This window comes from Oncorhynchus gorbuscha, unplaced genomic scaffold, assembly GCF_021184085.1.
Source record: "Oncorhynchus gorbuscha isolate QuinsamMale2020 ecotype Even-year unplaced genomic scaffold, OgorEven_v1.0 Un_scaffold_2501, whole genome shotgun sequence".
NCBI lineage: Eukaryota > Metazoa > Chordata > Actinopteri > Salmoniformes > Salmonidae > Oncorhynchus > Oncorhynchus gorbuscha.
In genome coordinates this window covers 54,370-75,533 of record NW_025746996.1, presented here as the reverse complement: position 1 = coordinate 75,533, position 21,164 = coordinate 54,370, and the positions used below count along the sequence as shown (strand labels likewise).

The 21,164-nt window shown below is 46.2% G+C and overlaps 1 pseudogene; it reads left to right on the top strand.

Annotated features, from left to right (window-relative positions):
* Positions 1–947: 947 nt before the first annotated feature.
* Positions 948–12,099, top strand: LOC124025875 (annotated as a pseudogene).
* The last annotated feature ends 9,065 nt before the right edge of the window (positions 12,100–21,164 follow it).

Genomic DNA, 21,164 nt, shown 5'->3' with positions numbered 1-21,164 from the left:
TGGTCCTGAAGGGCAGGGCTCTCCAACCCTGTTCCTGGAGAGATATGGTCCTGAAGGGCAGGGCTCTCCAACCCTGTTCCTGGAGAGATATGGTCCTGAAGGACAGGGCTCTCCAACCCTGTTCCTGGAGAGATATGGTCCTGTAGGGCAGGGCTCTCCAACCCTGTTCCTGGAGAGATATGGTCCTGAAGGGCAGGGCTCTCCAACCCTGTTCCTGGAGAGATATGGTCCTGAAGGGCAGGGCTCTCCAACCCTGTTCCTGGAGAGATATGGTCCTGTAGGACAGGGCTCTTCAGCCCTGTTCCTGGAGAGATGCAGTCCTGTAGGACGGGCTCTCCAACCCTGTTCTGGAGAGATGCAGTCACAGGACAGGGCTCATAGCCCTGTTCCTGGAGATATGGTCACGAAGGGCAGGGCTCTCCAACCCTGTTCCTTGGAGATATGGTCTGAAGGGCAGGGCTCTCAACCCTGTTCCTGGAGATATGGTCCTGTAGGACAGGGCTCTTCAACCCCTGTTCCTGGAGATATGGTCCTGTAGGGCAGGGCTCTCCAACCCTGTTCCTGGAGATATGGTCCTGTAGGACAGGGCTCTTCAACCCTGTTCCTGGAGGATATGGTCTGAAGGCAGGGCTCTCCAGCCCCTGGAGAGATATGGTCCTGTAGGACAGGGCTCTTCAACCCTGTTCCTGGAGATATGGTCTGAAGGGCAGGGCTCTCCCAGCCTGTTCCTGGAGAGATATGGTCCTGTAGGACAGGGCTCTTCAACCCTGTTCCTGGAGAGATGCTGGTCCTGTAGAGTGTTTGTTTTCTCTGTAGATTCTCACAGTACAGACTGTAGAGTGTTGGGCTGTTGGTGATTTACAATCTGAAGATGTTGTTGTTAAACCTCCTATTTCCTTTTTTCTACCTGAAGCTGTAACTATGGTAACACAGACCTTGTTTTCTAGGTGCATCTGAAACCCCACTTTAACTACAGCCCAGCCACAGACAACCTGATCCCCTGTAGGGGAGGCTGGCCTGGCCTTCTCTAAAGGAGATGTTTTGCACATCGTCAACAGAGAGGACCCTAACTGGTGGCAGGTAGGTACTGACCACAGAACAGCCCTTAACTGGGTTATTCATCCATAATCCTGGTCCTCATGCCTTACTGCTCAAATATATGGCTCAGGTACTACTTTCAGAGGGCGTTCTATTAGACTCGGGATTGAATGACTTTCCCACATCCACCCCTAGGCACTTGATCTGAAACAACTGGATGGAGAGATGCAATATGGTAATAGGTCCGTGCTCATCTTGCCTTCTTTTGATTCGCTAGGTGGAACTTTTAATTAGGGATGCACGATATATCGGAATCGGACGATATTAGCTAAAAAATGCCACCATCGGTATCGGCCCGATGTTTAGTTTAACGCCAACGTTAAAAACCCATGTCAAAGCTGCCGTGCATACCTGTATAACGTAGGTAGATGACATGCATACCTACATAATGTAGGTACATGACGTGCATACCTATATAACGTAGGTACATGACGTGCATACCTATATAACGTAGGTAGATTGCATACCTATATAACGTAGGTACATGACATGCATACCTACAGGTATATAACGTAGGTAGATGACATGCATACCTACAGGTATATAACGTAGGTACATGACATGCATACCTACAGGTATATAACGTAGGTAGATGACATGCATACCTATATAACGTAGGTAGATGACGTGCATACCTATATAACATAGGTAGATGACGTGCATACCTATACAACGTAGGTAGATGACGTGCATACCTATATAACGTAGGTAGATGACGTGCATACCTATATAACGTAGGTAGATGACGTGCATACCTATATAAACGTAGGTAGATGACGTGCATACCTATATAACGTAGGTAGATGACGTGCATACCTATATAGCATTAGGTAGATGGCGTGCATACCTATATAACGTAGATGATGTGCATACCTATATAACGTAGGTAGATGATGCGTACCTATATATAACGTAGGTAGTTGATGTGCATTCCTATATAACGTAGGTAGTTGATGTACATACCTATATAATGTAGGTAGTTGACATGCATACCTATATAACGTAGGTACATGGCGTAATGCGCCACGTAACATGTAGCGCTACACTTGCAACACAGCATTCTAACCTAGTCCACAATGTGTGCTGTGTGGATGGAGCAGTCAAGTCCAGCAGTCATTTGAAGAGGAAGAACATTTCAGATGACAACTCAAGGTGAAATCCATTAGTGGCAAGATAATGGGATTCATTGCCTTGACAATCAACCGTTCTCTGTCGTGTGGGTGATGTTGGCTTTCGCCGACTGGTTGAGCACCGGTACACACTACCAAGTGCGCTGTTGTTCAGATGTTTCCCTACCTAGTTACAGTCACAGCTTCACCACATGCTATGGAACACCGTTTGGGTCTTTGCCTGTCAAATAACACTTCCACAATAACACTATTTGATGCTTTAAATAAGCTTTAATTTGCCATGTAAAATAACAGCGTTCTATTTGAAAGAGGAAGAACATTGTTCTGAGTTTACAAGCCAAGCGCCACCACTACTAGTGTAGCACTGTCAAAGCTGTACAAGGTTCTGCATTTACAAAGCCAAGCACCACCACTACTATCAGTAGCACTGTCAAAGCTGTACAAGGTTCTGGTTTACAAGCCAAGCACCACCACTACTAGCACTGTCAAAACTGTAGCACTACCAAGTCAAAGCTGTACAAGGTTCTGCGTTTACAAGCCAAGCACCACCACATGCTATCAGTAGCACTGTCAAAGCTGTGGGTTCTGCGTTTACAAGTCAAGCACCACCACTACTATCAGTAGCACTGTCAAAGCTTTTAAGGTTCTGCGTTTACAAGTCCAAGCACCACCACTACTATCAGTAGCACTGTCAAAGCTGTACAAGGTTCTGCGTTTACAAGCCAAGCACCACCACTACTATCAGTAGCACTGTCCAAAAGCTGTACAAGGTTCTGCGTTTACAAGCCAAGCACCACCACTACTATCAGTAGCACTGTCAAAGCTGTACAAGGTTCTCGTTTACAAGCCAAGCACCACCACTACTATCAGTAGCACTGTCAAAGCTGTACAAGGTTCTGCGTTTACAAGCCAAGCACCACCACTACTATCAGTAGCACTGTCAAAACTGTACAAGGTTCTGCGTTTACAAGCCAAGCACCACCACTACTACCAGTAGCACTGTCAAAGCTGTACAAGGTTCTGCGTTTACAAGCCAAGCACCACCACTACTATCAGTAGCACTGTCAAAACTGTACAAGGTTCTGCGTTTACAAGCCAAGCACCACCACTACTATCAGTAGCACTGTCAAAGCTGTACAAGGTTCTGCATTTACAAGCCAAGCACCACCACTACTATCAGTAGCACTGTCAAAGCTGTACAGGTTCTGCATTTACAAGCCAAGCACCACCACTACTATCAGTAGCACTGTCAAAGCTGTACAAGGTTCTGCGTTTACAAGCCAAGCACCACCACTACTATCAGTAGCACTGTCAAAACTTGTACAAGGTTCTGCGTTTACAAGCCAAGCACCACCACTACTACCAGTAGCACTGTCAAAACTGTACAAGGTTCTGCGTTTACAAGCCAAGCACCACCACTACTATCAGTAGCACTGTCAAACTTGTACAAGGTTCTGCGTTTACAAGCCAAGCACCACCACTACTACCAGTAGCACTGTCAAAGCTGTACAGGTTCTGCATTTACAAGCCAAGCACCACCACTACTATCAGTAGCACTGTCAAAGCTGTACAAGGTTCTGCATTTACAAGCCAAGCATCACCACTACTATCAGTAGCACTGTCAAAGCTGTACAAGAAATGTCTGCAAACACCGGCCACGAACGATGTGTTTACAATACCACGTTGGTAATAAAGCATCATTTGTTCAACCGCAACTTCTGGGGTAGCTAGTCTTAGCTTGGTACCTAGCTAGCACCAATACAACCAGCCTGAAAACAATGACCAGTAGAAACTGCAGTCATTTTCACTATTCTTAGCAATGATTTTAGGTGTCCTTGTGATTAAGTATTAGCTAGGTAGTATCTTGTTGTTCCCCTATTGAAATTGAACTTCAGTTCATGAAGATAAATAGCTATGCAGCTACTTAACCTTGTTTCCCATAGCTATATATAAGCCAGCCAGCTAGCTTCATCTGGCTCGTGAGTCTCAGCGGGACCGGGTTATTTGTTGTGAAGCTAGCAGCAATAAGGATCAGGCACAATAGAGGAGTTTGCGGTTTGCCTTCAAAATAAAAGCACCCCTTTGAAAGTGATGCCGAAGGTTACAATTGGTGGAATCATGCCATATTTTGACTAGATAATGTGGAGCAATGAAATGGGGTATCAGTCTACTCGGTGACACCCACAGAACACAACTGTGAAGTTGTGAAGAGTTTACGCAAATATTAGCGTTGTAGCTCTTATCGCGGGACTGTGACTGTGTGAAATCATCTCCACAGTCAGCCTATTGTGTGTGTTGACATTCATATTACACTGTACAATTTTACCTAAGGATTGGGGATCAATGAAATGGGGTATCGGTCTACTCAATACCCAATATATTTTTTCAAAACATCCACACAGTATAGGTTGACAATAAATGTGGCTCAATTCACAGTTGTTTCAGAGTCCCGCAATGGAGCTACAACACTAATGTTCTCTGGGTGTCACTGAGGAGACTGATGCACCATGTCATTGATCCACAATCCATTGGTAAGGCTGTACAGTGAAATAAGGATGCCCACAATGCAATTCTAAAGTATTTATTTATTTATTTATTTAACGAGGCAAGTCAGTTAAGAACAAATTCTTATTTTCAATGACGGCCTAGGAACAGTGGGTTAACTGCCTGTTCAGGGGCAGAGCGACAGATTTGTACCTTGTCAGCTCAGGGATTCAAACTTGCAACCTTTTCGGATACTAGTCCAACGCTCTAACCACTAGGCTACCCTATTACATCCAGTGTAGTTTCAAACGCTTTTGTCTTTTGTTGATTTTATATAACATTCCAACCTCATTTAGCATGATCTATTAAACTACGCCATAATTATACTATTTGTATTCATTTGCATCACTGTCAATGGCATACTTTTATTTTGAAGGCTAACCGCAAATGAAATACGAGTGATTTAGTGTAATAATTACATTTTAAAAAATGAGTGAACGAGTTAGATTATCATGTGACATGCAGTCATATCCTGATTGGTCAACAAGCTTATATGACACATCAAAAAAAGTTTTATTTGACGTGTAACTTTTTTGACACGTAAAGACCCAAACTGCGTTCCATAGAAATCCTGGTTGAGAATGAAACGAATAAACAACACAACAAGTAAGTGAAATGAATATGTTTTGATTATGTTTACTGGTAATGGGGACATACGTAATCGCCAACAAAATAACTTTTTGGTCAGTGTGTGTAACCTTTATTTAACTGGGCAAATCAGTTAAGAACAAATTCTTATTTACAATGACAGCCTACCACGGCCAAACCCAGACAACGCTGGGCCAATGTTGTGCCACCCTATGGGACTCCCAATCACGGCTGGATGTGATACAGCCTGGATTCAAACCAGGGACTGTAGTGATGCTTCTTGCACTGAGACACAGTACCATAGACCGCTGCGTCCACGTGTGTGTGTTAACTATTTAACTGTACTAGAATGAGAAACAGGAAGTAGCATGTCTCTGACCTCACATCCTGTCCCTCAGGCAGTCAACATTGTGGGAGGAGCCACAGGACTGATCCCCAGTCAGTTCTTAGAGGAGAAGAGGAAGGCCTTTGTGACGAGAGAATGGAATGGATCAGGTACATTTCTGACTATGTAAAGTGACATTGGGTGTTTTGAAAAGTGCTTAAAATGTAATGATTATTACGTAGTTAGACTTCTTTACACCCGCCTATATAACTCAGAACACTGCCTGGTTCAACTAAGGTGAAATGGAATTGTAACACACATCTCTATACTCAAAAAGTTCTGACATCTACCCCAAAATCATATCTTCTGCCCACCTGAAAAGTAGTGTACTATATACACACAGCCTAATATTCCCATGACAGTTTATTTCTCAAATTATCACATTAGGCAACAAAGTATAGGCTGAATACACACTCTAATAAATAACCTCTAATAAACCCCCCTCCCCTCTACTTCCCCTCTACTTGTGTCCACAACTCAGACATACTTAGGAAATATGTTTACTCTGGTGCCCTCTCTTGTGGTTCAGTGAACTTTTTAATGTGTGTTGTTCCTCCCAGGTGTTCTCTGTGGGACACTAACAGGAAAGAAGAAGAAGAAGAAGAAGAAGATGATGTACCTGATGTCCAAGAATGCAGGTGAGTTCAGCAGCCTCTCTGTTAGACCTCTCTGATCCAGCTGTTAGACCTCTCTGATCCAGTCATTAGACCTCTCTGATCCAGTCATTAGACCTCTCTGATCCTGCTGTTAGACCTCTCTGATCCAGTCATTAGACCTCTCTGATCCTGCTGTTAGACCTCTCTGATCCAGTCATTAGACCTCTCTGATCCTGCTGTTAGACCTCTCTGATCCTGCTGTTAGACCTCTCTGATCCAGTCATTAGACCTCTCTGATCCTGCTGTTAGACCTCTCTGATCCTGTCATTAGACCTCTCTGATCCAGTCATTAGACCTCTCTGATCCAGCTGTTGGACCTCTCTGATCCTGCTGTTAGACCTCTCTGATCCTGCTGTTAGACCTCTCTGATCCAGTCTGTTAGACCTCTCTGATCCTGCTGTTAGACCTCTCTGATCCAGTCTGTTAGACCTCTCTGATCCTGCTGTTAGACCTCTCTGATCCTGCTGTTAGACCTCTCTGATCCAGTCATTAGACCTCTCTGATCCTGCTGTTAGACCTCTCTGATCCTGCTGTTAGACCTCTGATCCTCTCTGATCCTGCTGTTAGACCTCTCTGATCCAGTCATTGTTGGAGACCTTATCCTGCTGTTAGACCTCTCTGATCCAGTCTGTTAGACCTCTCTGATCCTGCTGTTAGACCTCTCTGATCCTGCTGTTAGACCTCTCTGATCCAGTCTGTTAGACCTCTCTCTGATCCTGCTGTTAGACCTCTCTGATCCAGTCATTAGACCTCTCTGATCCTGCTGTTAGACCTCTGATCCTGCTGTTAGACCTCTCTGATCCTGCTGTTAGACCTCTCTGATCCAGCTGTTAGACCTCTCTGATCCTGCTGTTAGACCTCTCTGATCCTGCTGTTAGACCTCTCTGATCCTGCTGTTAGACCTCTCTGATCCTGCTGTTAGACCTCTGATCCAGTCATTAGACCTCTCTGATCCAGTCATTAGACCTCTCTGATCCTGCTGTTAGACCTCTCTGATCCAGTCATTAGACCTCTCTGATCCTGCTGTTAGACCTCTCTGATCCTGCTGTTAGACCTCTCTGATCCTGCTGTTAGACCTCTCTGATCCTGCTGTTAGACCTCTCTGATCCTGCTGTTAGACCTCTCTGATCCTGCTGTTAGACCTCTCTGATCCTGCTAGTTAGACCTCTCTGATCCTGCTAACAGTTGCTGTTAGACCCTCTGTGGGCGTTGTTATACTGATAACAGTAGTGGGCGTTATACTGATAACAGTAGTGGGCGTCGTTATACTGATAACAGTAGTGGGCGTTGTTATACTGATAACAGTAGTGGGACGTCTTATACTGATAACAGTAGTGGGCGTTGTTATACTGATAACAGTAGTGGGCGTTGTTATACTGATAACAGTAGTGGGCGTTGTTATACTGATAACAGTAGTGGGCGTTATTATACTGATAACAGTAGTGGCGTTGTTATACTGATAACAGTAGTGGGCGTGTTATACTGATAACAGTAGTGGGCGTTGTTATACTGATAACAGTAGTGGGCGTCGTTATACTGATAACAGTAGTGGGCGTCGTTATACTGATAACAGTAGTGGGCGTTGTTATACTGATAACAGTAGTGGGCGTCGTTATACTGATAACAGTAGTGGGCGTTGTTATACTGATAACAGTAGTGGGCGATACTGATAACAGTAGTGGGCGTTGTTATACTGATAACAGTAGTGGGCGTCGTAGTGGGCGTATACTGATAACAGTAGTGGGCGTCGTTATACTGATAACAGTAGTGGGCGTCGTTATACTGATAACAGTAGTGGGCGTCGTTATACTGATAACAGTAGTGGGCGTAACAGCAGTGGGCGTCGTTATACTGATAACAGTAGTGGCGTCGTTATACTGATAACAGCTGTTATACTGATAACAGCAGTGGGCGTCGTCGATAACAGCAGTATACTGATAACAGCAGTGGGCGTCGTTATACTGATAACAGTAGTGGGCGTCGTTATACTGATAACAGCAGTGGATAACAGCAGTGGGCGTCGTTATACTGATAACAGCAGTGGGCGTCGTTATACTGATAACAGCAGTGGGCGTCGTTATACTGATAACAGCAGTGGGCGTCGTCGTTATACTGATAACAGCAGTGGGCGCGTTATACTGATAACAGCAGTGGGCGTCGTTATACTGATAACAGCAGTGGGCGTCGTCGTTATACTGATAACAGCAGTGGGCGTCGTCGTTATACTGATAACAGCAGTGGGCGTCGTCGTTATACTGATAACAGCAGTGGGCGTATTATACTGATAACAGCAGTGGGCGTCGTCGTTATACTGATAACAGCAGTGGGCGTCGTCGTTATACTGATAACAGCAGTGGGCGTTCGTTATACTGATAACAGCAGTGGGCGTTGCTATCAGTAACTTGTTGTTGACCAGAGCCATCACATGTTGTTGACCAGGCCTGGCTCCCCAGTGGGTGATTCTATGCCGAACCATGGCTGTGCCCCTGCCCAGTCATGTGAAATTCTTAAATTAGGGTCTAATGAAATTATTTAAATTGACAGTTAACTGACTCAGTAAAATTGTTGAAATGCGTTTTTATATTTTTGGTCAGTAGTTATGTGTTAGTTTTATTACTGAGCAAACTAAGCTGATGGTGGTAGTGTGTCTGTTGTCGGACGACCAGAGTTTGACCGCCACGAGCTGCAGATCTACGAAGAGGTGGCCAAGATGCCTCCATTCAAGAGGAAGACCCTGGTTCTGATTGGTGCTCAGGGAGTGGGCAGGCGCAGCCTGGAAGAACAGACTGATCATCATCAACCCCCTGCTCTATGGAACCACCGTCCCCTGTGAGTCCCAGTCCCCCTGTGTGTATATCAACCCCTGCTCTATGGAGTCCCAGTCCCCTGTGTGTGTGTGTGTGTGTGTGTGTGTGTGTGTGTGTGTGTGTGTGTGTGTGTGTGTGTGTGTGTGTGTGTGTGTGTGTGTGTGTGTGTGTGTGTGTTTCAGGTGTGTGTGTGTTTCAGGGTAGCAGGAGATGACAAACTTCAGTCTCCTATGGATGAATGAGATCTTTCCTCGCCCCTCTTTCTCTCCTCACCCCTCCTGCAATACCTCCCTCAATCTCCTTACCCCCTCACTCTCTCCTCGCCCTCCTCCTTACCTCCCTCAATCTCCTTACCCCCCTCCTCTCTCCTCGCCCTCCTCCTTACCTCCCTCAATCTCCTTACCTCCTCAATCTCCTTACCCTCACTCTCTCCTCGCCCTCCTCCTTACCTCCCTCAATCTCCTTACCCCCTCTCACTCTCTCCGCCCTCCTCCTTACCTCCCTCATCTCCTTACCCCCTCTCACTCTCTCCTCGCCCTCCTCCTTACCTCCCACCATTTCCTCACCTCCTCCAGTCACGTCTCGGCCTGCTCGGGAGGAGGAGAGAGACGGCCAGTCGTATTGCTTTGTGTCTCGGTCCCAGATGGAGACAGACATTAAGGCCCGTCGCTACCTGGAGCATGGAGAGTACGATGGAAACCTCTACGGAACCAAGATGAACTCCATCCACGAGGTGGTGGACGAGGACGCACCTGCATACTGGACGTTAACCCACAGGTAGGTCTGACACACACACATTTCACACAGTCAGGATTTATTCATTTTAAAGGTCCAGTTCTGTCAAAAATGGGATTTTCCTGTGTCCTTATATTACTGCACTTAGGTTGGAATAATACTGTAATGTGAACATCATGATCATGCCTTTTAGTGTAAGAGCTGATTGAAAAGACCGCCTGAAATTTCTAGCTTGTTTTTGTGGGATTGAGTTTTGGTCTGCCTGGTGACATCACCATGTGGAAAATGAGTTAATAGACCAATAAGAAAGAGAGTTCCAAACCTCTCTGCCAATAACAGCTAGTTCTCAGTTTCCTCCCCATTCAGACCACTCCCAGACAGTTCTTTGAGAAATTACTTTTGCTAAGAAGCTATTTTTGTTTCTTTTTGACTATTTTGATTGAAAATAATGACAGTAAGGGACCTAATTTGTTACCCAGAAATAATTTGATATTGAGATAAAGACAGCTGCATGGGTCATAAGCAAAACCTGAATAAGCATGATGTGTGTTGATGGGTTGTGTGTGTTGATGGGTTGTGTGTGTTGATGGGTTGTGTGTGTTGATGGGTTGTGTGTGGTGATGGGTTGTGTGTGTTGATGGGTTGTGTGTGGATGGGTTGTGTGTGTGTGTGGATGGGTTGTGTGTGTGTGGATGGGTTGTGTGTGTGTGTGGATGGGTTGTGTGTGGATGGGTTGTGTGTGTGTGTGTGTGTGTGTGTGTGTGTGTGTGTGTGTGTGTGTGTGTGTGTGTGTGTGTGTGTGTGTGTGTGTGTGTGTGTGTGTGTGTGTGTGTGTGTGTGTGTGTGTGTGTTGATGGGTTGTGTGTGTGTGTGTGATGGGTTGTGTGTGTGTGTGTGTGTGTGTGTGTGTGTGTGTGTGTGTTGATGGGTGTTGTGTGTGTGTGTTGTTGATGGGTTGTGTGTGTGTGTGTTGATGGGTTGTGTGTGTGTGTGTTGATGGGTTGTGTGTGTGTGTGTTGATGGGTTGTGTGTGTTGATGGGTTGTGTGTGTGTGTGTGTTGATGGGTTGTGTGTGTGTGTGTGTTGATGGGTTGTGTGTGTGTGTGTGTTGATGGGTTGTGTGTGTGTGTTGATGGGTTGTGTGTGTGTGTGTGTTGATGGGTTGTGTGTGTGTGTGTGTGTGTCGTCAGGCGCTGAAGCAGTTGAAGACAGCAGAGTTCATGCCGTTTGTGGTGTTTGTTGCTGCTCCACAACTGGACACACTAAGAGCTATGCACAAAGCCGTGGTGGACGCTGGACTCACCACCAAACTGCTCACGGTCAGTCTCTGGATGTTGGTGGATCTGTGCACAATTCTGAGTGTTGCAGTTATTCAGATGATAATCACTGATGGAAACCTCTCGCTCTCCGGTCTCGCTCTCCCCTCCACTCGCTCGCTCTCCCCCTCCACTCGCTCTCCCCTCCACTCTCGCTCTCCCCTCCACTCTCGCTCTCCCTCCACCCCTCCCCCCTCCACTCTCGCTCTCCCCTCCACTCTCGCTCTCCCCCTCCACTCTCGCTCTCCCCTCCACTCTCCCCTCCACTCTCGCTCTCCCCCTCCACTCTCGCTCCCCCCTCCACTCTCGCTCTCCCCCTCCACTCTCGCTCTCCCCTCCACTCTCGCTCTCCCCTCCACTCTCTCTCTCCCCCTCCACTCTCTCTCTCCCCTCCACTCTCTCTCTCCCCCTCCACTCTCTCTCTCCCCTCCCAGGAGACAGATCTGAAGAAGACGGTGGATGAGAGCGCCAGGATCCGCCGGGCCTACAGCCACTACTTTGACCTGACCATCGTTAACGACAACCTGGACAAGGCCTTTGAGCAGCTGCAGGCGGCCGTGGAGCAGCTGTGTTCTGAGCCCCAGTGGGTCCCTGTCAGCTGGGTGTACTGAGAGACACAGCCTGGTTAGGCTGCTCCCTACTGGGCTGGAGGACACGACGCCCACTGCTGGGCCCAGGAGCACATGGAGACTTGGAAGAGGTTGTCCCTAACCACCACGGTTGGGGTCAATTTTAATTCTGGAATTTGAGGAAGTAGATGAACTACAATTCCACATTTTTCCCATTGAGGAAAAGTGGAATGTCAGTGAACTTCCTAAATTGACTGAATTGAAATGGAATTGACCCTACAGGGATGTGAGAGCTAAGGACCCATTGAGACTTATGTTTGTATGGGACTTTACCATGCAGCCCCAGTGGAGCCTAGCCTCACCCTGTCTAGCACCACTCCGCCTAGCCTCACCTAGCCTAGCCTCACCCTGTCTAGCACGACTCCGCCTAGCCTCACCCTGTCTAGCACGACTCCGCCTAGCCTCACCTAGCCTAGCCTCACCCTGTCTAGCACGACTCCGCCTAGCCTCACCTAGCCTAGCCTCACCCTGTCTAGCACGACTCCGCCTAGCCTCACCTAGCCTCACCTAGCCCCACCCTGTCTAGCACCACCCCCACCTAGCCTCACCCTGTCTTGCACGACTCCGCCTAGCCCCACCCCGCCTAGCCTCACCTAGCCCCACCCTGCCTAGCCCCTCCAGGCTCAGTCTGCTCTGCACCACAGGCCCCATCTGCACACTATGCAACTCTCTGGATATGTCCAAAATAGCACCCTATTCCCTATGTAGTGCACTACTTCTGACCAGCACTACATAGGGAGTAGGGAGCCATTCGGAATAGAACCAATGTTCACAATACACAAGAATAACTTTATTTATTGAACATAGTTTTCTAACTTAACTTGACTACCTTTCTGTTCATATGGATATGGAACGAGAAACAAAATCATGGATTTGAGGATATTTTAAAAATATTTAATGTTTTATTTTATCACTGTTGGTTGCTCACAACTACTACAATATTTCTCATAACGTTTAGAACAATAATACAAGTGTATTTATTCTGAAAGATGTGAAGAGGGCTTGCTTTGTGACGATACCTCAGTGTGTTAAAACTCTTTCTCAGTTTACATTGCATACAATACTTCATCTCCTGGCCTCGTGTCCCAAATGGCACCCTATTCCTTATATAGTGCACTACTTTCACCGGAGCCTTATCAGCCCTGGTCAAAAGTAGTGCACAACATAGAGAATAGGGTGCCATTTGGGACGCACACCGGTCTCACATCACCTCTGAACCCTCCATGTAGAATAACAGCCATGTTCTCTCTTTAAGGCAGACTAAGGCCTGAGAGAGGTGGTAATATCACATCTGTGATATAAAGGTCTTTGTTGCTGTTTCTTGGATGAACCATAATGTAGGCTAATTGTTACTCTGCTTTCTGTATTACCAGATTGTGAATGGTTTCATTAAAGGTCGACTCAGCGAGATGTCGTTGCACAAAGTTAACACATAGTGGATCCATTTCCTCCACAACTAGGGAGCGTTGAAGCGCGAGGTTCAACTACTCAAATCAAAATCAATTCAAGTCACATTTTATTTGTAACATACACATGGTTAGCAGATGTTAGTGCGAGTGTAGCGAAATGCTTGTGCTTCTAGTTCCGACAATGCAGTAATAACCAACAAGTAATCTAGCTAACAATTCCAAAACTACTACCTTATAGACACAAGTGTAGGGGATAAAGAATATGTACATAAAGATATATGAGTGATGGTACAGAGCAGCATAGGCAAGATACAGTAGATGGTATCGAGTACAGTATATACATATGAGATGAGTATGTAAACAAAGTGGCATAGTTAAAGTGGCTAGTGTTACATGTATTACATAAGGATGCAGTCGATGATATAGAGTACAGTATATACGTATGCATATGAGATGAATAATGTAGGGTATGTAAACATTATTAGGTAGCATTGTTTAAAGTGGCTAGTGATATATTTTACATCATTTCCCATCAATTCCCATTATTAAAGTGGCTGGAGTTGAGTCAGTGTGTTGGCAGCAGCAACTCAATGTTAGTGGTGGCTGTTTAACAGTCTGATGGCCTTGAGATAGAAGCTGTTTTTCAGTCTCTCGGTCCCAGCTTTGATGCACCTGTACTGACCTCTCCTTCTGGATGATAACGGGGTGAACAGGCAGTGGCTCGGGTGGTTGCTGTCCTTGATGATCTTTATGGCCTTCCTGTGACATCGGGTGGTGTAGGTGTCCTGGAGGGCAGGTAGTTTGCCCCGGTGATGCGTTGTGCAGACCTCACTACCCTCTGGAGAGCCTTACGGTTGTGGGCAGAGCAGTTGCCGTACCAGGCGGTGATACAGCCCGCCAAGATGCTCTCGATTGTGCATCTGTAGAAGTTTGTGAGTGCTTTTGGTGACAAGCCAAATTTCTTCAGCCTCCTGAGGTTGAAGAGCGCTGCTGCGCCTTCTTCACGATGCTGTCTGTGTGGGTGGACAAATTCAGTTTGTCTGATGTGTACACCGAGGAACTTAAAACTAGCTACCCTCTGCTGTTTTGGTCCTGTAGCTACCACGTTGTAGCAGCGTGAAGCTACTCCGCTGTTTTGGTCCTGTAGCTACCACTGCGTGAGGTTAAACTACTCCGCTGTTTTGGTCCTGTAGCTACCACGTTGTAGCAGCGTGAGGTTAAACTACTCCGCTGTTTTGGTCCTGTAGCTACCACGTTGTAGCAGCGTGAAGCACGGGTTAAACTACTCTGCTGTTTTGGTCCTGTAGCTACCACGTTGTAGCAGCGTGAAGCACAGGGTTAAACTACTCCGCTGTTTTGGTCCTGTAGCTACCACGTTGTAGCAGCGTGAAGCGCAGGGTTAAACTACTCCGCTGTTTTGGTCCTGTAGCTACCACGTTGTAGCAGCGTGAAGCACGGTGTTAAACTACTCCGTTTTTGGTCCTGTAGCTACCACGTTGTAGCAGCGTGAGCCGCTGCTGTTTGGTCCTGTAGCTACCACGTTGTAGCAGCGTGAAGCGCGAGGTTAAACTACTCCGCTGTTTTGGTCCTGTAGCTACCACGTTGTAGCAGCGTGAAGCACAGGGTTAAACTACTCCGCTGTTTTGGTCCTGTAGCTACCACATTGTAGCAGCGTGAGCGTGAGGTTAAACTACTCCGCTGTTTTGGTCCTGTAGCTACCACGTTGTAGCAGCGTGAAGCACAGGGTTAAACTACTCCGCTGTTTTGGTCCTGTAGCTACCACGTTGTAGCAGCGTGAAGCGCGAGGTTAAACTACTCCGCTGTTTTGGTCCTGTAGCTACCACGTTGTAGCAGCGTGAAGCGCGGGTTAAACTACTCCGCTGTTTTGGTCCTGTAGCTACCACGTTGTAGCAGCGTGAGCACGAGTTAAACTACTCCGCTGTTTTGGTCCTGTAGCTACCACGTTTAGCAGCGTGAAGCGCGAGGTTAAACTACTCCGCTGTTTTGGTCCTGTAGCTACCACGTTGTAGCAGCGTGAAGCGCGAGGTTAAACTACTCCGCTGTTTTGGTCCTGTAGCTACCACGTTGTAGCAGCGTGAAGCACAGGGTTAAACTACTCCGCTGTTTTGGTCCTGTAGCTACCACATTGTAGCAGCGTGAGGTTAAACTACTCCGCTGTTTTGGTCCTGTAGCTACCACGTTGTAGCAGCGTGAAGCACAGGGTTAAACTACTCCGCTGTTTTGGTCCTGTAGCTACCACGTTGTAGCAGCGTGAAGCGCGAGGTTAAACTACTCCGCTGTTTTGGTCCTGTAGCTACCACGTTGTAGCAGCGTGAAGCGCGAGGTTAAACTACTCCGCTGTTTTGGTCCTGTAGCTACCACGTTGTAGCAGCGTGAAGCGCGAGGTTAAACTACTCCGCTGTTTTGGTCCTGTAGCTACCACGTTGTAGCAGCGTGAAGCGCTTAAACTCCGCTGTTTTGGTCCTGTAGCTACCACGTTGTAGCAGCGTGAAGCGCGAGGTTAAACTACTCCACTGTTTTGGTCCTGTAGCTACCACGTATCAGCGTGAAGCACGAGGTTAAACTACTCCGCTGTTTTGGTCCTGTAGCTACCACGTTGTAGCAGCGTGAAGCGCAGGGTTAAACTACTCCGCTGTTTTGGTCCTGTAGCTACCACGTTGTAGCAGCGTGAAGCGCGAGGTTAAACTACTCCGCTGTTTTGGTCCTGTAGCTACCACGTTGTAGCAGCGTGAAGCGCGAGGTTAAACTACTCCGCTGTTTTGGTCCTGTAGCTACCACGTTGTAGCAGCGTGAAGCACGAGGTTAAACTACTCCGCTGTTTTGGTCCTGTAGCTACCACGTTGTAGCAGCGTGAAGCGCGAGGTTAAACTACTCCGCTGTTTTGGTCCTGTAGCTACCACGTTGTAGCAGCGTGAAGCGCGAGGTTAAACTACTCCGCTGTTTTGGTCCTGTAGCTACCACGTTGTAGCAGCGTGAAGCACAGGGTTAAACTACTCCGCTGTTTTGGTCCTGTAGCTACCACATTGTAGCAGCGTGAGGTTAAACTACTCCGCTGTTTTGGTCCTGTAGCTACCACGTTGTAGCAGCGTGAAGCGCGAGGTTAAACTACTCCGCTGTTTTGGTCCTGTAGCTACCACGTTGTAGCAGCGTGAAGCACGAGGTTAAACTACTCCGCTGTTTTGGTCCTGTAAACGTTGTAGCAGCGTGAAGCACGAGGTTAAACTACTCCGCTGTTTTGGTCCTGTAGCTACCACGTTGTAGCAGCGTGAAGCGCGAGGTTAAACTACTCCCCTGTTTTGTTCCTGTAGCTACCACGTTGTATCAGCGTGAAGCACGATGTTAAACTACTCCGCTGTTTTGGTCCTGTAGCTACCACGTTGTAGCAGCGTGAAGCGCAGGGTTAAACTACTCCGCTGTTTTGGTCCTGTAGCTACCACGTTGTAGCAGCGTGAAGCGCAGGTTAAACTACTCCGCTGTTTTGGTCCTGTAGCTATCACGTTGTAGCAGCGTGAAGCACGAGGTTAAACTACTCCGCTGTTTTGGTCCTGTAGCTACCACGTTGTAGCAGCGTGAAGCGCGAGGTTAAACTACTCCGCTGTTTCGGTCCTGTAGCTACCACGTTGTAGCAGCGTGAAGCGCAGGGTTAAACTACTCCGCTGTTTTGGTCCTGTAGCTACCACGTTGTAGCAGCGTGAAGCGCGAGGTTAAACTACTCCGCTGTTTTGGTCCTGTAGCTACCACGTTGTAGCAGCGTGAAGCGCGAGGTTAAACTACTCCGCTGTTTTGGTCCTGTAGCTACCACGTGTAGCAGCGTGAAGCACGAGGTTAAACTACTCCGCTGTTTTGGTCCTGTAGCTACCACGTTGTAGCAGCGTGAAGCGCGGGTTAAACTACTCCGCTGTTTTGGTCCTGTAGCTACCACGTTGTAGCAGCGTGAAGCGCGAGGTTAAACTACTCCGCTGTTTTGGTCCTGTAGCTACCACGTTGTAGCAGCGTGAAGCGCAGGTTAAACTACTCCGCTGTTTTGGTCCTGTAGCTACCACATTGTAGCAGCGTGAGGTTAAACTACTCCGCTGTTTTGGTCCTGTAGCTACCACGTTGTAGCAGCGTGAAGCACAGGGTTAAACTAACCGCTGTTTTGGTCCTGTAGCTACCACGTTGTAGCAGCGTGAAGCGCGAGGTTAAACTACTCCGCTGTTTTGGTCCTGTAGCTACCACGTTGTAGCAGCGTGAAGCGCGAGGTTAAACTACTCCGCTGTTTTGGTCCTGTAGCTACCACGTTGTAGCAGCGTGAAGCGCAGGGTTAAACTACTCCGCTGTTTTGGTCCTGTAGCTACCACATTGTAGCAGCGTGAGGTTAAACTACTCCGCTGTTTTGGTCCTGTAGCTACCACGTTGTATCAGCGTGAAGCACAGGGTTAAACTACTCCGCTGTTTTGGTCCTGTAGCTACCACGTTGTAGCAGCGTGAAGCGCGAGGTTAAACTACTCCGCTGTTTTGGTCCTGTAGCTACCACGTTGTAGCAGCGTGAAGCGCAGGGTTAAACTACTCCGCTGTTTTGGTCCTGTAGCTACCACGTTGTAGCAGCGTGATGCGCACCCGTGCACATGCTTTGTGTGACTGTATCTCACTCATCTCTATATCTTCGTTGCAACGTCATCTCGAGGAGTCTACTTTTAATTCCATTGTATCGTCAGCGGACGGTCTCCCAGTTGGGTCAGTACTCTGTCAGTACATGTCTGTATGGTGCTGTGTTTTATGTTGGTATAATGCTTCCAGGAGACTGGACCTTGACAGCGTACTGCATCTGAGAACCCTCCCTTTGTGATATTACTGAAACTTAACCAACTGCCATATCTACTTAAAAGTTATATATTTTACAATTTCAACAGAGCAGAACATTGTATTTTCAGATGTGTCAAATAAATTAACTTTTTTTTATTTTTACGACTTGTACTTATCTCAGGTCATATTTATCATATTCAGAGTGTGTAAAAAAAATGTGACTTAATTTATTTCACAGAAGGGTACATTTGTTTATTTAAACAAATCATATTTCAAAGATATATATATTAGTCAATAGAAACACCCATTTGGCTTAGTTCATTAAATGTCGGTAGTTACAGTGCCTTCAGGAAGCATTCACAACCCTCAACTTTTCACACATTTTGTTGTTACAGCATGAATTTTTTTAAATGTACATTTAGATTTTATCACTGGCCAGCACATACCACCCCATGTCAAAGTGGAATTGTTTATTTTCACAAATTAACTAGAGTCAATAAGAATTCAACCCCTTTATGGCAAGCCTACCAAGACAGTGTCCAAGTTACAATTTGAACTTAAATCTATGGCAATACCTGAAAACGGTGGTCTAGAAATGATTAACAACCAATTTGACAGAGCTTGAAGAAAAAAATATTGTGCAGATGTTGCACTATCCAGGTGTGGAAAGTGCTTAAGACTTACCCAGAAACACTCACACCTGTAATCACTGTCAAAGGTGCTTCTACAAAATAGTGACTTGGGTGTGAAAACTCATGTAAATTATATTTCATTTAATTTAAGTAAATTTGAAAACATGTTTTCACTTTTATTATGGGGTATTTGTGTCTAGATGGGAGAGGGGAAAAGCATTTGGCTATAACAAAATATGTTTTCTAGATGGGTGAGGGGGGAAACAGATCTATATAATCCAGGCTATAACAAAACATGTAGAATAAGTCCATGGGTATAAATACTTTCTGAAGACACTATAACAAACATATAAAACAACATGTAAAGTTTTGGTCCCAGGTTTCATGAGCTGAAATAAAAGATCCCAGAAATGTTCCATGTGCACAAAACGTTTCTCAAATGATGTGCACATTAGTTAACATCCCTGTCAGTGAGCATTTCTCCTTTTGCCAATTTAATCCATCCATCTGACAGGTGTGGCATATCAAGAAGCTCATTAAACAGCATGATCACTACACAGGTGCACCTTGTGTTTGAGGGAGAGTGCAGTTGGCATGCTGACTGCAGGAATGTCTGCCAGAGCTTTCAATGTTTTTTTCTACCATAAGCTGCTTTCATTTTAGAGAATTTGTCAGTACGTTGAACCGGCCTCATAACCGCGGCCCACGTGTAACCACACCGTCCCAGGACCTCCACATCCGGCTTCTTCACCTGCGGGATCGTCTGAGACCAGCCAACCGAACGAACAGCTGATGAAACTGTAGGTTTGCACAACTGAATCATTTCTGCACAAACTGTCAGAAACCGTCTCGTGGAAGCTCATCTGCCTGCTCGTCCTCCTAAGTCAACCTCATTGCAGTTTGGTGTCGTGACTGACTTTAGTGGGCAAATGCTCACCTTCTATGGCCACTGACACACTGGAGAAGTGTGCTCTTCAGGATGAATCCCGTTTCAACTGTACCGGGCAGATGGCGTTGTGTGGCGTCGTGTGGGCGAGCGGTTTGCTGATGTCAACGTGTGAACAGAGTGCCCCATGGTGGCGGTGGGGTTATGGTATGGGCAGGCATATGATACGGACAACTAACAATTGCATTTTATCGATGGCAATTTGAATGCACAGAGATACAGTGACGAGATCCTGAGTCCCATTGTTGTGCCATTCATCTGCCGCAATCACCTCATTTCAGCATGTCCCAAGGATCTGTACACAATTCCTAGAAGCTGAAAATGTCCCAGTTCTTCCATGGCCTGCATACTCACCAGACATGTCACCCATTGAGCATGTTTGGAATGCTCTGTATCGACGTGTAGGAAGGTGTGTTCCAGTTCCCGCCAATATCCAGGAACGTCACACAGCTATTGAAGAGAAGTGGGACAATATTCCACAGGCTGTAATCAACAGCCTGATCAACTCTATTTTTAGAAGGTATCTGTGACCAACAGATGCATATCTGTATTCCCAGTCGTGAAATCTATAGATTAGGTCCTAATGAATTTATTTCAATTGAACGATTTCCTTTATGAATTAACTTGGTAAAATCTTTGACATTATTGTTTATATTTTAGTTCAGTGTAGCTTTGCTGGAGGCCATTTTCCCTGAAAAGCATAATTGATGTTTGGTCCATACAGTACCATGTTACTAGACCCCCTGCTTTCCTCAAACTATTCTCTACTTTTCTAAAGCCAGTAGAGTCGACCAACTGTCCAATCATTGCCATTTTTACATTTAAATGTACTGTAGGTCATTTAGCAAACACTTATCTAGAGTGACCTGAATATATTGTGTGGTAAACACCAGTAACACAGAAAGGAAAATCCTACCACTGCTGCTCAGGCTCCCAGGTGATTTATAACGTTGTGACCCTGGGAACAGCGTTTTCAGGAGTTTTCCCTACAACTCCAGGACCTGCGGAAAGCACCAGGATGTCCGTATGTTCTCCAGCTGTTGTAGATGGAGAAACATCAGTATAATAATAATGGTGTAAAGTTTAATTAAATGACTGTCCTTGTAACTTGCCACGCAGGAGAAAAGGTCCATGAAAGAAGGTAAACAAAGAACGGTGGACTAAAGCTCTATTCAGTCTACATTACTGAAGAGTTACAGATTGCACAGTAGAATTGAAGGAAATTTTCCGATTTTAAGCCAACATTTAGCGCTTACCATGAATGCATTCTCTGCTAAAGCAGGAACATTGCCTTTAAATTTAAATCACGCTGGAATGCTGAACTTTTGCGATGCGGATTGAATAGATCCTTGACACGCTCCCAATTCTAAGCAGTAGTTTTAGGCCAGGATTCGTTATCATAGAGCAGTGCATTACACGTGACTTTTAAAGGTAATTTACACTTGATGCACCTTTTGCCGTGAATGGTAATGTCCACAAACAA